General features: G+C 38.7%; 1 long non-coding RNA gene across 1 annotated transcript in view; it reads left to right on the top strand.

Annotated features, from left to right (window-relative positions):
* Nucleotides 1-12,515, top strand: part of LOC111817072 — a 24,580-nt gene extending 12,065 nt beyond the window's left edge. The window contains exons 2-3 of the long non-coding RNA XR_002821339.1: nt 5,755-5,765; nt 12,504-12,515. This is a non-coding gene — a long non-coding RNA (uncharacterized LOC111817072). The remainder of the gene's footprint in view (nt 1-5,754; nt 5,766-12,503) is intronic.
* The last annotated feature ends 2,060 nt before the right edge of the window (nt 12,516-14,575 follow it).

Below are 14,575 nucleotides of genomic sequence, written 5' to 3'. Positions count from 1 at the left end.
GGGGTGGGGGAGGCCCTCTCTTTTCTAATATAATATTTTATAGTTATAATATGCCCTCTGAATATTATTTCAGCTATAACTCCAATTTTTTATGTTCTTTATTTCATATAATACAGTTCAAATATTTTCTATTTTCTCAAGTGATTACTATTTTCAGAAGATTATTTGGAGTTGTGTTGTTTTTTTTCCAAATACTAAGGATTTTCTTGGTCATTTTCAGCAATATTTAATTCACATATTTTTTCTATACCTTCACATTTTCTACTATGGCATTTCAAAAACCTGAATGTTTGCTCTTTATATCTAACAGTTGCAAAAGGTGTGGTTTACTCTTTTCGATCTTTCTTTTCTCTCTTCTTTATCTTAAGTAATTTTAGATGATGTATATTTAAGATCGCTTATGCTTTCTTCTCTTACCTCCATTGGGATAAGTTTATTTAAGAACTTTTGAAATTGTCAGAATTATATATTTTGAGTTCTAGAATTTCTTTATTTTTATTTCTCTGCTGAGCTTTATTCCTTATATTAAACAGTTTTGTTTGTTTGTATGTTTGTTTGGATTTTAATTTTGCTGACAGTGGTGCTTATAGCTGCTTTAAAAGTCTTTCACATTGGTTTCAACATTGGTTCATCCATGATTGCATTTGGTTGATACTTTTCTCTTGGCTCTTTACAGTCACGTAACTTTAGATTATATCCTACATGTTGTCAGTGCTATGGAGGGTTTTGGGATCCATTATTTTCACCCAATGAGTATCACTTTCTTTGTTTTAGCACATAGTTCTTTTTGCTGGGCCTGAACTGCAAATTCTATTTCTTGGCAACAGCTTTGGTCTGTATGCAGATCTTTTGTCTGTGTAGCTTGGTTGCTCTATTTATAATCTATATCTAGATAGTTTCATAGTTACACAGAAATAGAGACAAATATAGTATAGAGAATTTCCATCTGACCCTTTTCCCATTTCAGGGGCCCTCACTCTCTCCACCAGCCAGCTGGTTTCACTTTCTTGATACACCAGACTAGAAGGAATCAGGTATTTTAATGCAACTATGACCTTCCTCTAATAGTTTAACCTACAAGTGAAAACCTTGGAAAGGAGTCCTTATTAATATAGTCCCCTGCTTCTGGATAGCAGCACCCTCCCTGCCAAATATGTGTGCTAGGTTCACTTGTCAGCACCTTCAGTCAAGTGGGTTTTGTGTCATGTTCATGATTAATATTTGCTTCCTCCAACAGGAGCCCAAGGTAGAGTAAGGAAGGATCTAACGGCAGTGGGTCAGCATGTAGACTGGACAACTGCCCTCCTTTCCACAAATCCATAAATGTTTCATCAATAAATGTCCTCTGTCTAATATGAAGATATGACCAAGAGGATCAGATTTCCTCTCCTGCCAGTGTCCAGACATGTTGGGCTTTTGAGCAGGAACCTCAAAGTAGGTCCAAAGCACTCACCTACACCTATTACATTTGGAAAATTATTGGGTTTCAGGTGTGTTTAATGGATCATGGGTCAAGCATGGTGATTAGAAACTCAAATTCCATGAGAAGGCACCCTCTAGACCCTTGTCCTGGATATTTCCTAGTGGGTAGAGTTTACATACTTATGGTGTGGTGGAGTGAAGATGCCATCAAGTTAATCAGGAGAAGCCGAAAGCTTTAGAAAGACCAAAAGAGGCCACCATAAAATTCACACTAAGAAATTGAAACATAAAAAGCACTGGAGTTTATTAAGGAATGACTCACTGAACCACCTGGGAAATAAGAGGAATGAAATATGAGCAGAGAGGGGCTGCCCTTGAGCCCACTTGGGACATACATTCCACAGGGAAAGAACAACTGATACTAAAAATTCACCAAGTTCTAGGGCTTCCAGGGCTGCTTCGTGATCCCCTCCCCACCCCACCCTCACTGCATCCCTTTAGACACAGCAGGAAGCTAAACCTCAGTGGCTTTTGTCACCTACCCAAAGCTTTACAGGTAGGAAGTAGCAAAGTCAGAATGCAAGCCATGGTCAGCCTACAGTGAGAAAACTGGGCAGTAAAGTATGGCAGAAAGTTCGAACCTTTCCCTGGTATTCACATTCTTCAATTTTTCCAGCTCTTAAGATACTGAATCATTATTGGCCTCTCAAGAAAGCAAACTGAAAGACAAACAAGTAGACTAGTATTTCAAACAATGAAAGTGAAAACAAAAAAATTCCTTAAAAAACCTTAGCCAAAAATTTATATTTAAGGCAAGGAAAAAACTAAACAATGTACACATCTTAGTGTGTTATTATTCACAATATATTATGTGCCCTACCCTAATCATATTGTGCCCCTCTTGTTCAGGATGAAAGCATCTAGGCCTGAGTAATATCTGCCTGGGGGCCACGAAAATGAACCATGTTCAGATACCAGCACTTGCCAGGAAAGAAGCAGCACCCAAAGGTTTCCTCAGGCTTTATGGTACAGGAGCTAGGGTCAGCTGAGCTGAAGCCCGATTTCTCCATCCACTCCTACCCCTGTCCTTCCCAGCTCACTCTTGGCCTGCAATCAATCTAGGCTTTTAAAGCTATTGACCAGGCTGCCCGAAAGCCACAGTCCAAGCCCATCTCTTCTCAAATCCATTTTCCCTGCCTCAGAGAAAGCCAATTGGATTTCCCAATTATCAAATTGTACAGCCGTGAGCCTACATGCTTCTGAGAGGTAATACAGTGTATCTTTTCTGTGGAAATGTACTACTAGCTTTTGGGGAGAGTGAACAGATTATTTAAAACTTTCACTCAATCTATGTGGTCCATTAAGAGGGATATGAGAGTGAAAGATACTTTTTGCTCAGGCTGTGATAGGGTCCTTTGTTCTTTAAGAAGCTCAGTTGCACTGATAGCATCTACACCAAATCTTGTGTTGTTTGTCCTTCTATGCTTCTACTGGCCCAAAAACTATAAATGAGCAAATGAGATTTCTCTTTTAGCATATATATTGACACACATATGCTAATTTTGGCAATGTTTTAGCACTTTTAAAGGCTAATTAAATCAGTGTTAAAAATAATAAAAGTAGCTGCCATTTGTTGGTCTTGTACTTTGTGTTAACTAATATTTAGGCCCTTTAAAATTGCTATATAAAGCATGGCAACACACAATTGCAATCTCACCTCTCAGGAGGCTGAGACAGGAGGGTTGCTGGAAGTTCAAAACCAGCTGGAACTACACAGTGAGACCTTGTCTCAAAAAAAGTTTTAGAAGCTAACTTTTGCCAAAGAAAATAGCATATAAATATATTGTACTCATAGAAAATACTTCAAATAACACTGAAGCCAAATCTTAATCTGAATGCCTTTCCTCAGTTACAACTTTGCTGCTCTACCAGAAAGAGACTGTTGTTCTACCTTGTTATGGTTTGTGTCTAGATGTCCCCCCAAAGCCTCATGAGATCACGGGGCAGGCTTTTCCAAGGCAGCTAAATCTAGAGTTTGTGATTGGTTCACTGTCTAATGCTGTGTGAGTGCCGTACCTGCCCTAGCGCAGGTGGTCTGCACACAGTATAAGGGCTGGAAAGAGGCTTGGTCACCCCTCTCAGCTCTTATTATCTGTGGTATCTTCTGCCACCATGGACTGCTGCCCTCCGCCATATCACTGTGCCTTGGAGCCAGCAGATTATGGATGGAAACCGCCACAAAGTGTGAGCTATAGAAACCTTTCCTCTCTTAATTTTGGGTGTCACGTATTTTGTCTCAGTAATGACAGAATAGTAACTAAGACAAAGGTTTTCAGTGTGGTGCATCCTTCCAGAATTCCTTGTGTTATTATACATATATGTTCCTGTTGAAGAGATATAATACAGTGCTCGTATGCATGTATTCATTTTATAAACAGAATCATTTTTTATGTGCTTCAGGCTACAATTTGCTTTCACACTCAGCAATATGTGAATAGTGGTAATAGTTATAGTTCACATATTTATGCTCCTATTTTAAGTTTCTGGGTTATGTAAATGGGTATTTCCAAATTTTATTTGGGTATTACCCTATTGGCACACACTTAGGTTTACTTGTTTTCTTTTTCTTTTGCGATACAGAATTTATAGTTTTGATAGAACTTAGTGTTTCTTCACCTCTATGTTAACAATGATGGATGTTACAAGTGACAAACGTTACAGGTGCCAAAATCAACAAAGCCTGGGGTGCAAGTTACACAAACAGGATTTTGAAATCTCAATTCTAGTGTACAATTACAGTCACAATTATCTGCTTATTCTTTTTGAGGCTAGTGGGAGTGAAAAAAGTCAAAAAACAAATGATAGCTTTAAGGTAGTAACTCTGAGATCAGTTACATACTTTGCAAACAATTAAAAGGACAAACAAACCATAGGAAACACACAGTTGTCATTTTATTTTGGTTTCCTTGTGTTTTTAATTAGAAAGCAGCAGAAATTGCCTGTAGAGAAGAGGGAAAACAAACTCTTAATTAAGATCTTTGTTAGGCAGGTGGAGACCTCATCCTTTCTAGGTTCCATGCAGAGCTACTTCCTGTGGAGTGCCCAGATAAAGGAAGTCCTATCACAGAGCTCTGAGGGTGCTCTATACTTTCATTGATCCACCTCAAGTAATTTTAATTTTGTCCTTCAGGCTTCAGAAGAACAAAACCAAACATTTGATATTTTTTTAAAAATTAGCCTTATTTAGTGATAGGTTTTATATAAACATGATTTTTTATCATCTGAGATACTCAAGTATTATAGAAATGTATAAAGAAACTGTACCAAGATATATTTCCCCTTTTTTCTCAATCCTAATGTTAATATTTTCAGTATGCTTCTTCCAGTGTTGTCTTTTCCCTCTCCCCTCTCTCTTCTTCTGTCCTTTTACAGAAAGTATAATTCTCTATAAATGGCTATAACAAGCCTTCTTTTTATAGAACTAGCATTTTTCACTCATTATGTTCTATATATCTTTGACAATGCTAATAGATGTGATTTGTCTTTGGTAGTGGCTAAATCATAACTACACAGTATACAGTATAATTGATCATTCGTTCGTTCATTCCTTTGTTCATCCATTTGTCTCTCAAATGTTTGTTCTGTGACTGGTACATGACAGACTATACACTTAATCCTAAGCACAGAATGCTAAGCACAACAGGCACAGTCTGAGACCTCTAGGGATTCTGGTCCAGGAACAAAAACAAGCAATAACAGTATGTGATAAATCTTATGCTACCTACTTTAGGGGATGTGATTAGGGAAGCTTAGGTGGCAGAAGTAATGACTATGCTGAGAAATCCACAGAGGATAAGGTAGAGCTTGCAACGTGAAAAAGAGAAAGTATTTAATCTAGGGTGGCAGCATTTGCAAAGACCTGAACATTCTATAAAAGTGAAGCTGGAGCTCATTGTTTGGAAGGTGTAAAGACAGATGATGCTGCAGTATAGACAGTAGTGTTGTCCCTGATCCATACCCCTTTAAAATGAATCATCAGTTATTTTCCAGGCAGAGTCACAAGCTCTCTCTGAACTGCCTGGCTACATTCAAACTCAGGTATGACTCAAGTCAAAAAGGTGCGGGGTAGATCTATTTTAACAGGACTTGTGGTAAATTATAAATATGATAAACTATTTGTATGTTCAAAATGAGGCAGTTCAAACTACTTTTTAGTGAGGCTCTTTTTCTAGCACATGGTATTGTTGAACTTGGACTGTAAGACAAAGATATTGAGTCTGTAGAAGAATAATTACCCCAATGCTGATATATTCATTTTCTTGATTTATCTAGTTTTATGGAGGGTGGGCTGGAAGTAAAAAGTACCATAGAAAGCAGAAATGTGTCAGTATTATACAAATACTTGAACACTGCATAGATTTTAGCAAAGAGCTCACGGGCAGGTGAATAAAAGCAAGCAGCTATCCCTACTGGTCAGAGAGGGATTGTTACAGTTTGTGTCTAATTATTCCCCCAAAGCCTCACACAGTCAAGAGGCAGCTTCTGGGGTTTGTGATTGATTATTATGACTGTGGATGCAGCACCTGCCCTGGGGCAGGGAATTTGCACTACAACATAAGGAAGGGAGAGAAGTCAGCTAGCTGCCTGAGCTGCTGCCACTCCTTTTGCTCTTGTTCTTTGCTGCTGCCATGAAAGGTTGCTCTCTGCCATGTGCTGCTCTGCCTTGAAGCCAGCTGAGTATGGACTGAAAGCCCCAGTACCTGTGAGCTAAATAAACCTTTACTTCCCTCATTTTGAGTGTTGGGTATTTGTCCCAGCAACAAGAGAAGAGTAACTGAGATAGGGATGTATCCCATGAAGCATTTGTAACATGGCTTTGTATTCATATGCCCCAGGAACAAAGGCAAGTCCACAGTTAAGGTGAATGAGACATGGAAGAGTGGGAACATAAAAGCCAGCATAAAAGTGAAATTGTGCGCTGGGTAAGAGAGAAGCAATAGGGTTGCCAGCCCCAGGGCTTTCTACCTCAGAGGCTGACAGGATACAGGCCTAGCACAGGACACAGACTGCAGAGAGAGGATCACCTTCCTGAGGCCACACAAGAAGGTACTGGAAATGACCCTATTCTAGCTATTGATGGGAGACCTGCCAACCAAATAGGATCCCCATGCCAGACAAGTCAGGAGCACCAGGCCTTGGGTCCTTGTCTTGTTTTGTCCTTGGAGAGTGACCTTTTTAGGATATTCTCTGCTGTTTAAAATATACAGTTATACTCCTCACCTGAAGTCTGATATGTAGGGCTGCTGGTAGTGGCAGTTGTAATACCAGCAGTATTAGCAGCCACCCTTAGTATACTCATGAAAGCAGAAAATGAGAGACCAGAGGTAAAGATGTTTCTCCACTAGGACATTTCCTCATGTCTTTGGAATCACGTGTTTGGAAAGAGAACATGTACATGGGAGGCAAAAGTGCTGATCTCTGCCAGAGTACAGAAGTCCTCTTCCATCAACCACTTTCATCAGGCAAAGGACAGAAGCCACAGAAAAGGAGCTGTCCCTGCACCTCCAGAGCCTAACAGGCTTCTGGTGCTATGTTTGACTGTAGTTCAAGGCCGAAGATTGTACACTGATCTATTCATTAATGGACCAAAAAACTAGAACAGCTCTGACTTCAGTTAGAGGGATCAAAAGGCTAGCTAACATGGGGAAGTGGAAACTAAATAATAATTCAGAATTTGACATTTAAAAGTACTGTATATACTCTTAAGCAAAATAAATCAGACCCATGTGTGCAAACATTGTATTGTCTCCTTAATGGGAGAACCTGAAAGAGAAAAATGGAATCTGAAGGGTACAATAGATACTGAGAAAAGGGAATGAGCTTATTCATAAGAAAAGAGTTACTGAGTTGAGAGAAGGACAGGAGAGAGAATGGGGAAAGAGGTTTATCTATGTATGTAGCAGGATGATTTGGACAACTGTACTATGCATTTCTGCTGGTTTATGGAAAGGAGCAGTTAATGTTTTAATTTGTTTTGTCACATTTTTTCCAATAATTTGTATTTTTTTTCTTCTTAACTTCTTGTACATTTCTTCTTTTTTTCTTTCTTCTTCCAATTTTACATGCATATATCTGGTAATATGAATAACTGATTGGAAGACAACATCATGTATTAAAACAAATGTTGTGAAATACATATTACTTTGTTAAGTAAAATTCTGTATGTTTTTTAATTTTTTGTTTTAATTCTAATTTGTACTCTCTTTTAAAAATAAAAGATAAATAAAAGAAGTGTTTTTCCCTCAAGAATAGGTCAGAAAATTTCAGAAATGTTTGTACCTTTTGCCAAAAGAAATTCTGGCAAATGGTGGTAGAGCTACAGTACTATTTATCTTCTAAATTTTGAGATTCCCCTAACTTTATGGATAAAACAGCCACTTTTCTCTCTGTATTGAGCAAATCTGTTGAGAACCCAGCAGGACACAGAGGTAACTTGGACACTTTCCAATGTACCATGAAACAAAACAGCTTTGATCACATTTGAACCCCACTAGTCAGGATAGAAGCAAATCATTCCAAGACAATGGCAAAAGATTTGCTTATAAATTAAATTCCAGTGGTGATATTATAGGTACCTTGTACATTAGAGGCAAATGTTTATTAACTGTATATTATACTGAGAAATAGAAAAGATAATTTTTTGTGCTTCCATTGAGACACATTTAAAATTCCCAAACACCAATGATGTAATCTGCTAAGCAATTTACCTAACTGTTTTGTATTTCTTCTTGAACAGTTGATTACAGTGATATTTATTCTAGTCTGTGTGGATTTCCATTTGGTAATTATTTATGGTTGTTATTTACCTGATTTTTAAGTGCATGGTAACTCAAGTTATAAATGAGTTATTATTACAGCCCCTCTAAATTTTAAAATTATGTTAATTTTTTCTCCATTGACATGTTACACAAATTTTCAATCTTGGAAATTCATTTCACAACAAAAAATATTACTTAGATAGTGATACACTGCTTTCAAGTCATGGAACTGGGTTTTCTGTCTAAGTCAAACATACTGGTTAGGAACAAGTCACTATGAATCCAATATACATAAGATAGAACAGAGTGAATGTCACTGACTGAAGATCAAACAGGGATTCTTTGATGTTGAGGAAGTGTCACAGAATCTTAAAATCTCAAAAGACACATGGGAATACCACATAGTGGACAGCGACTCTGCATGGCCAATTATTGAAAGTCACAATTTGCCTTGCATTTGCTTATTGTCATTTTCGCTTTCAGAGACTGACTGTTCAGGAGTAGATGAAGTGTTTTAGTTACATTTTGTCACCAAATATATACTTGATAAACTATATGAAGAAATGTGAAGACCAGTTATAAAGTTCTAGGACAAATTCAGGCTGCAAGTGAAATGGGTCTTGATGAAGCCAAGCAACAGAGAGCTGAAAGGGAAGTGATGAAAGTTGACAAAGAAAAAGTCAAAGAGCAAGGGAAAGCTGTCAAGAATCCTTCAGGTATAAGCAATGCTTATTTATACTGAGCATCTATCTAAGTGATTCCATATTCCTTCTTATAGGATCACACATCATTCTTTGTTTCAGGAGGCATTGTAGGTGGGATTTAGTTGATCATAGACCTCTCCCTTTGTGTTATAATTGCCTTTGGTATCCTCTCTCCTCCACCATGGACTCATTGACAGAAGGCTCTGTGTCTTTCATCTTTGTATTTCTAAAGGACTTAGTACCATGGCAGGCACAAAATAGGTTAGTGCTAAATATTTGAAAGAGGAAGAACATGATGAGGGAAGCAAATAAAATGACAGAGTGAGTCACAATGGGGATTAGTCATTTGTTATTCATCTTCAAACTAAATAGCTGAAAGCAACAGATTCTAGAACTTTTTTAATTTACAGAATGGTAAACTGAGGCACCGAGGCAAAGGAAACATCTTGCCCAACCACCATCAAGGTCAGGCAGTTGGAGGCAGAGGTAGAGTCAGAAACTAAGCCCATGACACCCCCTGTTCACTTCCAACTCGGTGAGCAGTTCTATCTTCTTCAAGGTGCTCAGCATCTATTTTATTGAACAAGGTCAGGGACACAAAGAAATAACTAAATGAAAAATATCTTTTAATAAACAGACAGTGGTCTATTATGGCTCTAACGGGCCTAGGTTGAAACCAATAAAACTGACCAAAGAACACACTGCTTGTGTATCACTTAAGGTTCACCAGAGGAACAGATTTAATATATAACAACGTATATATGAAATGTAAAAAATGTCCAAAGTAAACTTGAAATAGCTGCCTACAGAGTCAATGTGAAAGAATGCAAAGTAGTCCTCTTTGCACTGGAGAGCCAGGGAACACAGCTTAGAGTCCAGGGCCTGGTGCCGTCTGTAAAGTGTGGTACGAGCCTTTGTTGGAAAGCTGAAGTGTCTGTGCTAGAAGGCTGAAGAATCTGTGCTGAAAGCCTGAGGAACTGGAGTCCAAACATGACGATTAAGACCGAAGCAAGGGCAGATTTCTCTCTTTATTCTGTCCAGGCTACAAACCTGTTAGTTTATGCCACCCACATTTGGGGGAGGGGCCTTTCCCCCTCAGTTTGTGACCTACATGTCAATCATCCACCAACAGACCCAGAATTGTACACCAGTGATTCACTAGGCATTTCTCTCTTTTTTTTCTTTTTATGCATTTAGTAAGTATAGGGTCTACAGGGTCTCACTACATAGATTGGACTCGTAGTGATCATCCCGTTTTCAGCCTCCCAAGCCCTGGGATTACAGGCATGTACCACCACGCCCAGTCTCTCACTAGGCATTTCTTAATCCATTCAAGTTGACATCACAATTAACTATCATGAGAATGGTTCCGGAAAATGGAATTTTAAAAACAATTATTTGTTTACATTTTTATATCCAATTATATAGTCCAGAACCTTAAGAGAGTAAAAGTGTACACAGAGACAATGTGGGAAGTGGTCTTCCCTCCTTTTTCTGGCTCCACCCAGACCAGTTTCTACCTGCACTGTAGGTATGCCTACTTCTTATTTTCTTGTGTATCTTACAATTTCTATATGGTTATACAAGCTAAATGTGGATAAGTATTCTGATTTATTATACAAGGACTAGCATATTAAAATGCAGATCTCTTCCTGGGTCTTCTTTTATTAGCACATGTTTGCAGTATACAGTGGTTACATTCCTTGTGGGGAGTTGTTAGTATAGGCACACAACAAGTTAATTCCTTTTCCATCCTCTTTCCCTCCCTCTCCCCATCTTTTGATCCCCTTCCCATTGGAGAAAGATCTATCTCCCTTGTTCTTTTTTTTTAAACTTAAAATATGTCTTAGAGAACCCTCATATTAATACCAAAAGAATATCTTTACTTCACTTTAAATTATTCTATTGGATGAATGCAATGCAATTTAATTAAATGGTTTCTGATTGATCAGTTTTAGATGATTCCTAATCTTTTCAAGTTAGAAAATTCCTTTAATGACTAATGTGATATACACTCCAAAGATTTCATGTTTGCGGTTTTGACATGTTGCCAGCTACCCTCCTTATGGCTCAATTGGTTGACATTCAAGTTTGCAGTCTGAGAGTATCTGATTCTTTGTAGCTTCCACATCAGTTTTATTAAACTCTAGGTTATTCACTAAGCTGAGGGGTGAAAACGCTACTTTAGGGAAGTTTAATTTTCGTTTGTGTTAGTAATGAAGTTAAGAATCTCAGAGATGCTAGAAAATAGAACTACGGGCTCAAACTAAAATATGGTTTGCTTCTGTTACCCAAACTGAAACCCAGCACATGGCTGGTTGCCAGGAGGAGACTTCGGCCTCAGCTGAGAGGAATAGCCCTCAGTGCAAGCACTTCACATGGGTTAGCCTACTCCAATTCAGACACACTTGAATGTTATGAACTGGTATCCTTTCTGTACAGATTGTGATGCTGAGGTTGAAAGACGATCTTCTAAAGATTTGGTTAAGTGACACAGCGCAGACCTGAAGCTAGGTTTGGAGAATTCCATGACCCTAGATTGCAACCACTAACCCACACTGCCTTTTAGATTGTTGCATTTATTCAGAGGTTGAATTAGGTCATTCGTATGCTGTTCTTCTCCCATAGAATTTATGTCCTTCTCCTTGGCCTTACTCGTCTTCTAACTCTGTGGCTAGTGTGGAAGGACGTATTTTTTCTTTAATATAGCTGTGGTTCATTGCTTTTCCTTGTAGTATTTTGAGATGCAGCGAGTTTGTTCTCAGGCAGTCACCTCTCTTGGCTCTTTACCCTTTTCTGCTGTGTCTTGATAAAAGCCACCGTGTTTGTAACAAATTATAAACATTGACCAGTTTTCTCCCTCCCCTTCATATAAATATAGAAGTTGGAGCATCGTACTGTGCAATAATAATAAAAAAGCAACTGGGGAAAATTTATTATATTCTCAATTATATATGAGGGGTTAACTCAGCATAACATATTGAGGGTAATGTAAGGTTACTTGATTTTTAATCTCCTTATGGAATAAAAGTGGACTTTTGCAGAACTACCTGGAAAAGACTAATTTCTCTCAAGTGAAATTATTACTTTGAAAAGACTGAAGAATTCAAAAGTCAGTTCTCTGGATATGAGGAAGATGTGTCTATGCCCTCATAGTCAGTGGCATTCTAATCTTCCACTGAAGTGGTGCTAACTGTCATAATGCGAGAGAGCCTGGTGGGCAATGGTTATCTGTCTAGGAAGCCTTAAGCAGGCTGTGCGACAGCTGACATGTACTCTCCTCTCTCCCCTCTCGGTTTGCAAAGCTTCTAGCTTCCTTCCATTTCCACTGCACATAGGCGTCTGCTCTCCTTCCCGGTAGCCACAGTCAGAATGCTCTCTGGAGCACCTGGGGATAGCACTTCTTTAGAGACGCCTGCTTCTCCATCTGGGCCTCGCACTTCTGCTCTCTGGAACCCGTCTGGCTGCTCTGAGAAGGCAGGTGCTGTGGAGCCAGGTTCCATGGCACAGTATAGGAAGTGTTTCACTCTTTTCATCTTGAATGCACTGAAAACCACAGTAAATCAAATCACTAGGAAGTCGCCCTGAAAACACAGCTTCAGGGCCTGACATTAAGTTCACTTAAGGGACGAAGAACATTAAAGAATCACCAACCGTGCACTGCAATTTACCTTATCCTTCACGTCTTCCTCAGAGATGCTGTCTTTTGTCTTGTGTAGAAATAGGTCAGGAAGAGGGGGTTGGCAAAAGAAGGGAAAAGGAACTAAGAAATAGGCATTTTAATCTTTCTTTTCGCTGCTTCTACTGTGAACATCCTCTTTTTATTTATGTGGCGATCTTTCTTTTTATATACACATTGAAATTACCTGGTAATTTTTAAAAATGCTGATGCCTGGATCCCACTAGATTTGAATGGTCTAAGGTACAACCTAAATGTCAGGTTGCTTAAAAGGGCAAGTGAACCCATGTGCGAACAGAATTTTTTTTCCAAAAGCTGTCCTTTTGATGAATGAGTGGTTAAACAAATTGTGCATGTATATGCACAAGGTGAAAAATTATTCATCCTTAAAAAGCAAGGAAATTTTGCACTGAAAACCACAGTAAATCAAATTTAGAGACTCCTGCTAAAATTTTGGTACACGCTACAACATGAATGAACCTGGGGGAACATGAATGAACCTGGAGAATATTTTATGTATGAGTCTGGTAACTTAAGCCAGATTCAAAAAGACAAATGCTGTATGATTCCACCACCATATAATATCCAAAATAATTGTGAAATTTGGCTACCCTGATGGACATTAGTATTTTCTGCATGATTATCTTGAGATTTGTCCTATCGGAAACACCTAGGGTCTCTAGTTTTCTTCTTAATATAGAAATTATATATTAGTAAATAATTCAATTGTCAATGGTTATAGTATAAGGATATGAACTTCAATCATCCCTTCAAGAGATGCTAATGTGTTGCAAGGTTAGAAGTCACTAGATTTCCTAAAATCCAGTCCTCCTGATCTCTCAGGCCGTCTGGCTCCCCCATGCTTTTCCAGCTTTCCTATATCCTCAGACATGACTTGTGATCCTCTCCATAACTTGCTATACTTGCAAGTGTAAGTTGCATAACAAGTATATACCAAGATGATTTACTTGGTACATCACCTATACCAGTAATGGTGAACCTTTTATGTTTTTTGTTCATGCATGTACCATAGGTTTACCACTAATACCCTAGTATGTGGTCTAAGATTTACTTTCTGCTCACAGGACTTTTTGCCCTTGCTTTGCATGTTGGTATCTCCCCCAATCTTTGAGGCTTGGGTTGACTTTTATTTCATCCATAAAACTTTCTCTCTTCATTTCTCTCTCTCTCTCTCTCTCTCTCTCTCTCTCTCTCTCTCTCTCTTCCCTCAATGCTCACTAAAATTAGTTATGAACATTATCATCCTCTTAATATTTCTGAGATATGGTTGCATACATGAGTCTGATTCTCCTTGGGAGCATAAAGAATTTCCCATGGTCCTAGCATGATTGTTGCCTTGGAATAAGTGGTCAGTATGTATGACATAGTTTTGTTGTTGTTGTTTTCTTAGACAGGGTCTTACTATATAGTCCAGGCTGGCCTTAAGTTTGTAGAGATTTTCCTACTTTAGCCTCCTGAATGCTGGAATTATAGGCATGTGTCACTGCCCCTGGATTTGTTTTATGGTGTCTTAGCTATTTTTCTTGTTGATGAGATAAAATCCCCAGTATCCACAAGTAAAGGAGTAAAAGTTTATTTAACTCACTGTTTGTAGAAGTTTCAGTCCATAGTCAGCTGGCTCCAAGGCAGGGCAGGATGGAAGAGAGGAATCATTAAGGAGAAACAGTTCATAGCATGGCTGGCAAAAGGCAGCAAAGAAGAAAGCAGCCACAGAAGCAGGGGCATAGCAACACTCCTTCTCCCTTTTATCCCATCCAGGATACAAGTGTTTTGGGTTGTGCCATCCATGCATCCATTATGGGCCTTTCCATTTTCCATAACCAGAGCTATGCTAAATCAGTCAGTAGACTAATTTCCTATGACACACCCTTAATTCCAGTGTCAGGAACCCTAGACACAGCCACCTCCAAAAAGCTCCTCCTATGACCTCA

This window comes from Octodon degus, unplaced genomic scaffold (genome assembly GCF_000260255.1).
Source record: "Octodon degus isolate 3935 unplaced genomic scaffold, OctDeg1.0 scaffold00048, whole genome shotgun sequence".
Classification (NCBI taxonomy): domain Eukaryota; kingdom Metazoa; phylum Chordata; class Mammalia; order Rodentia; family Octodontidae; genus Octodon; species Octodon degus.
This window is presented reverse-complemented; position numbering and strand designations above follow the sequence as displayed.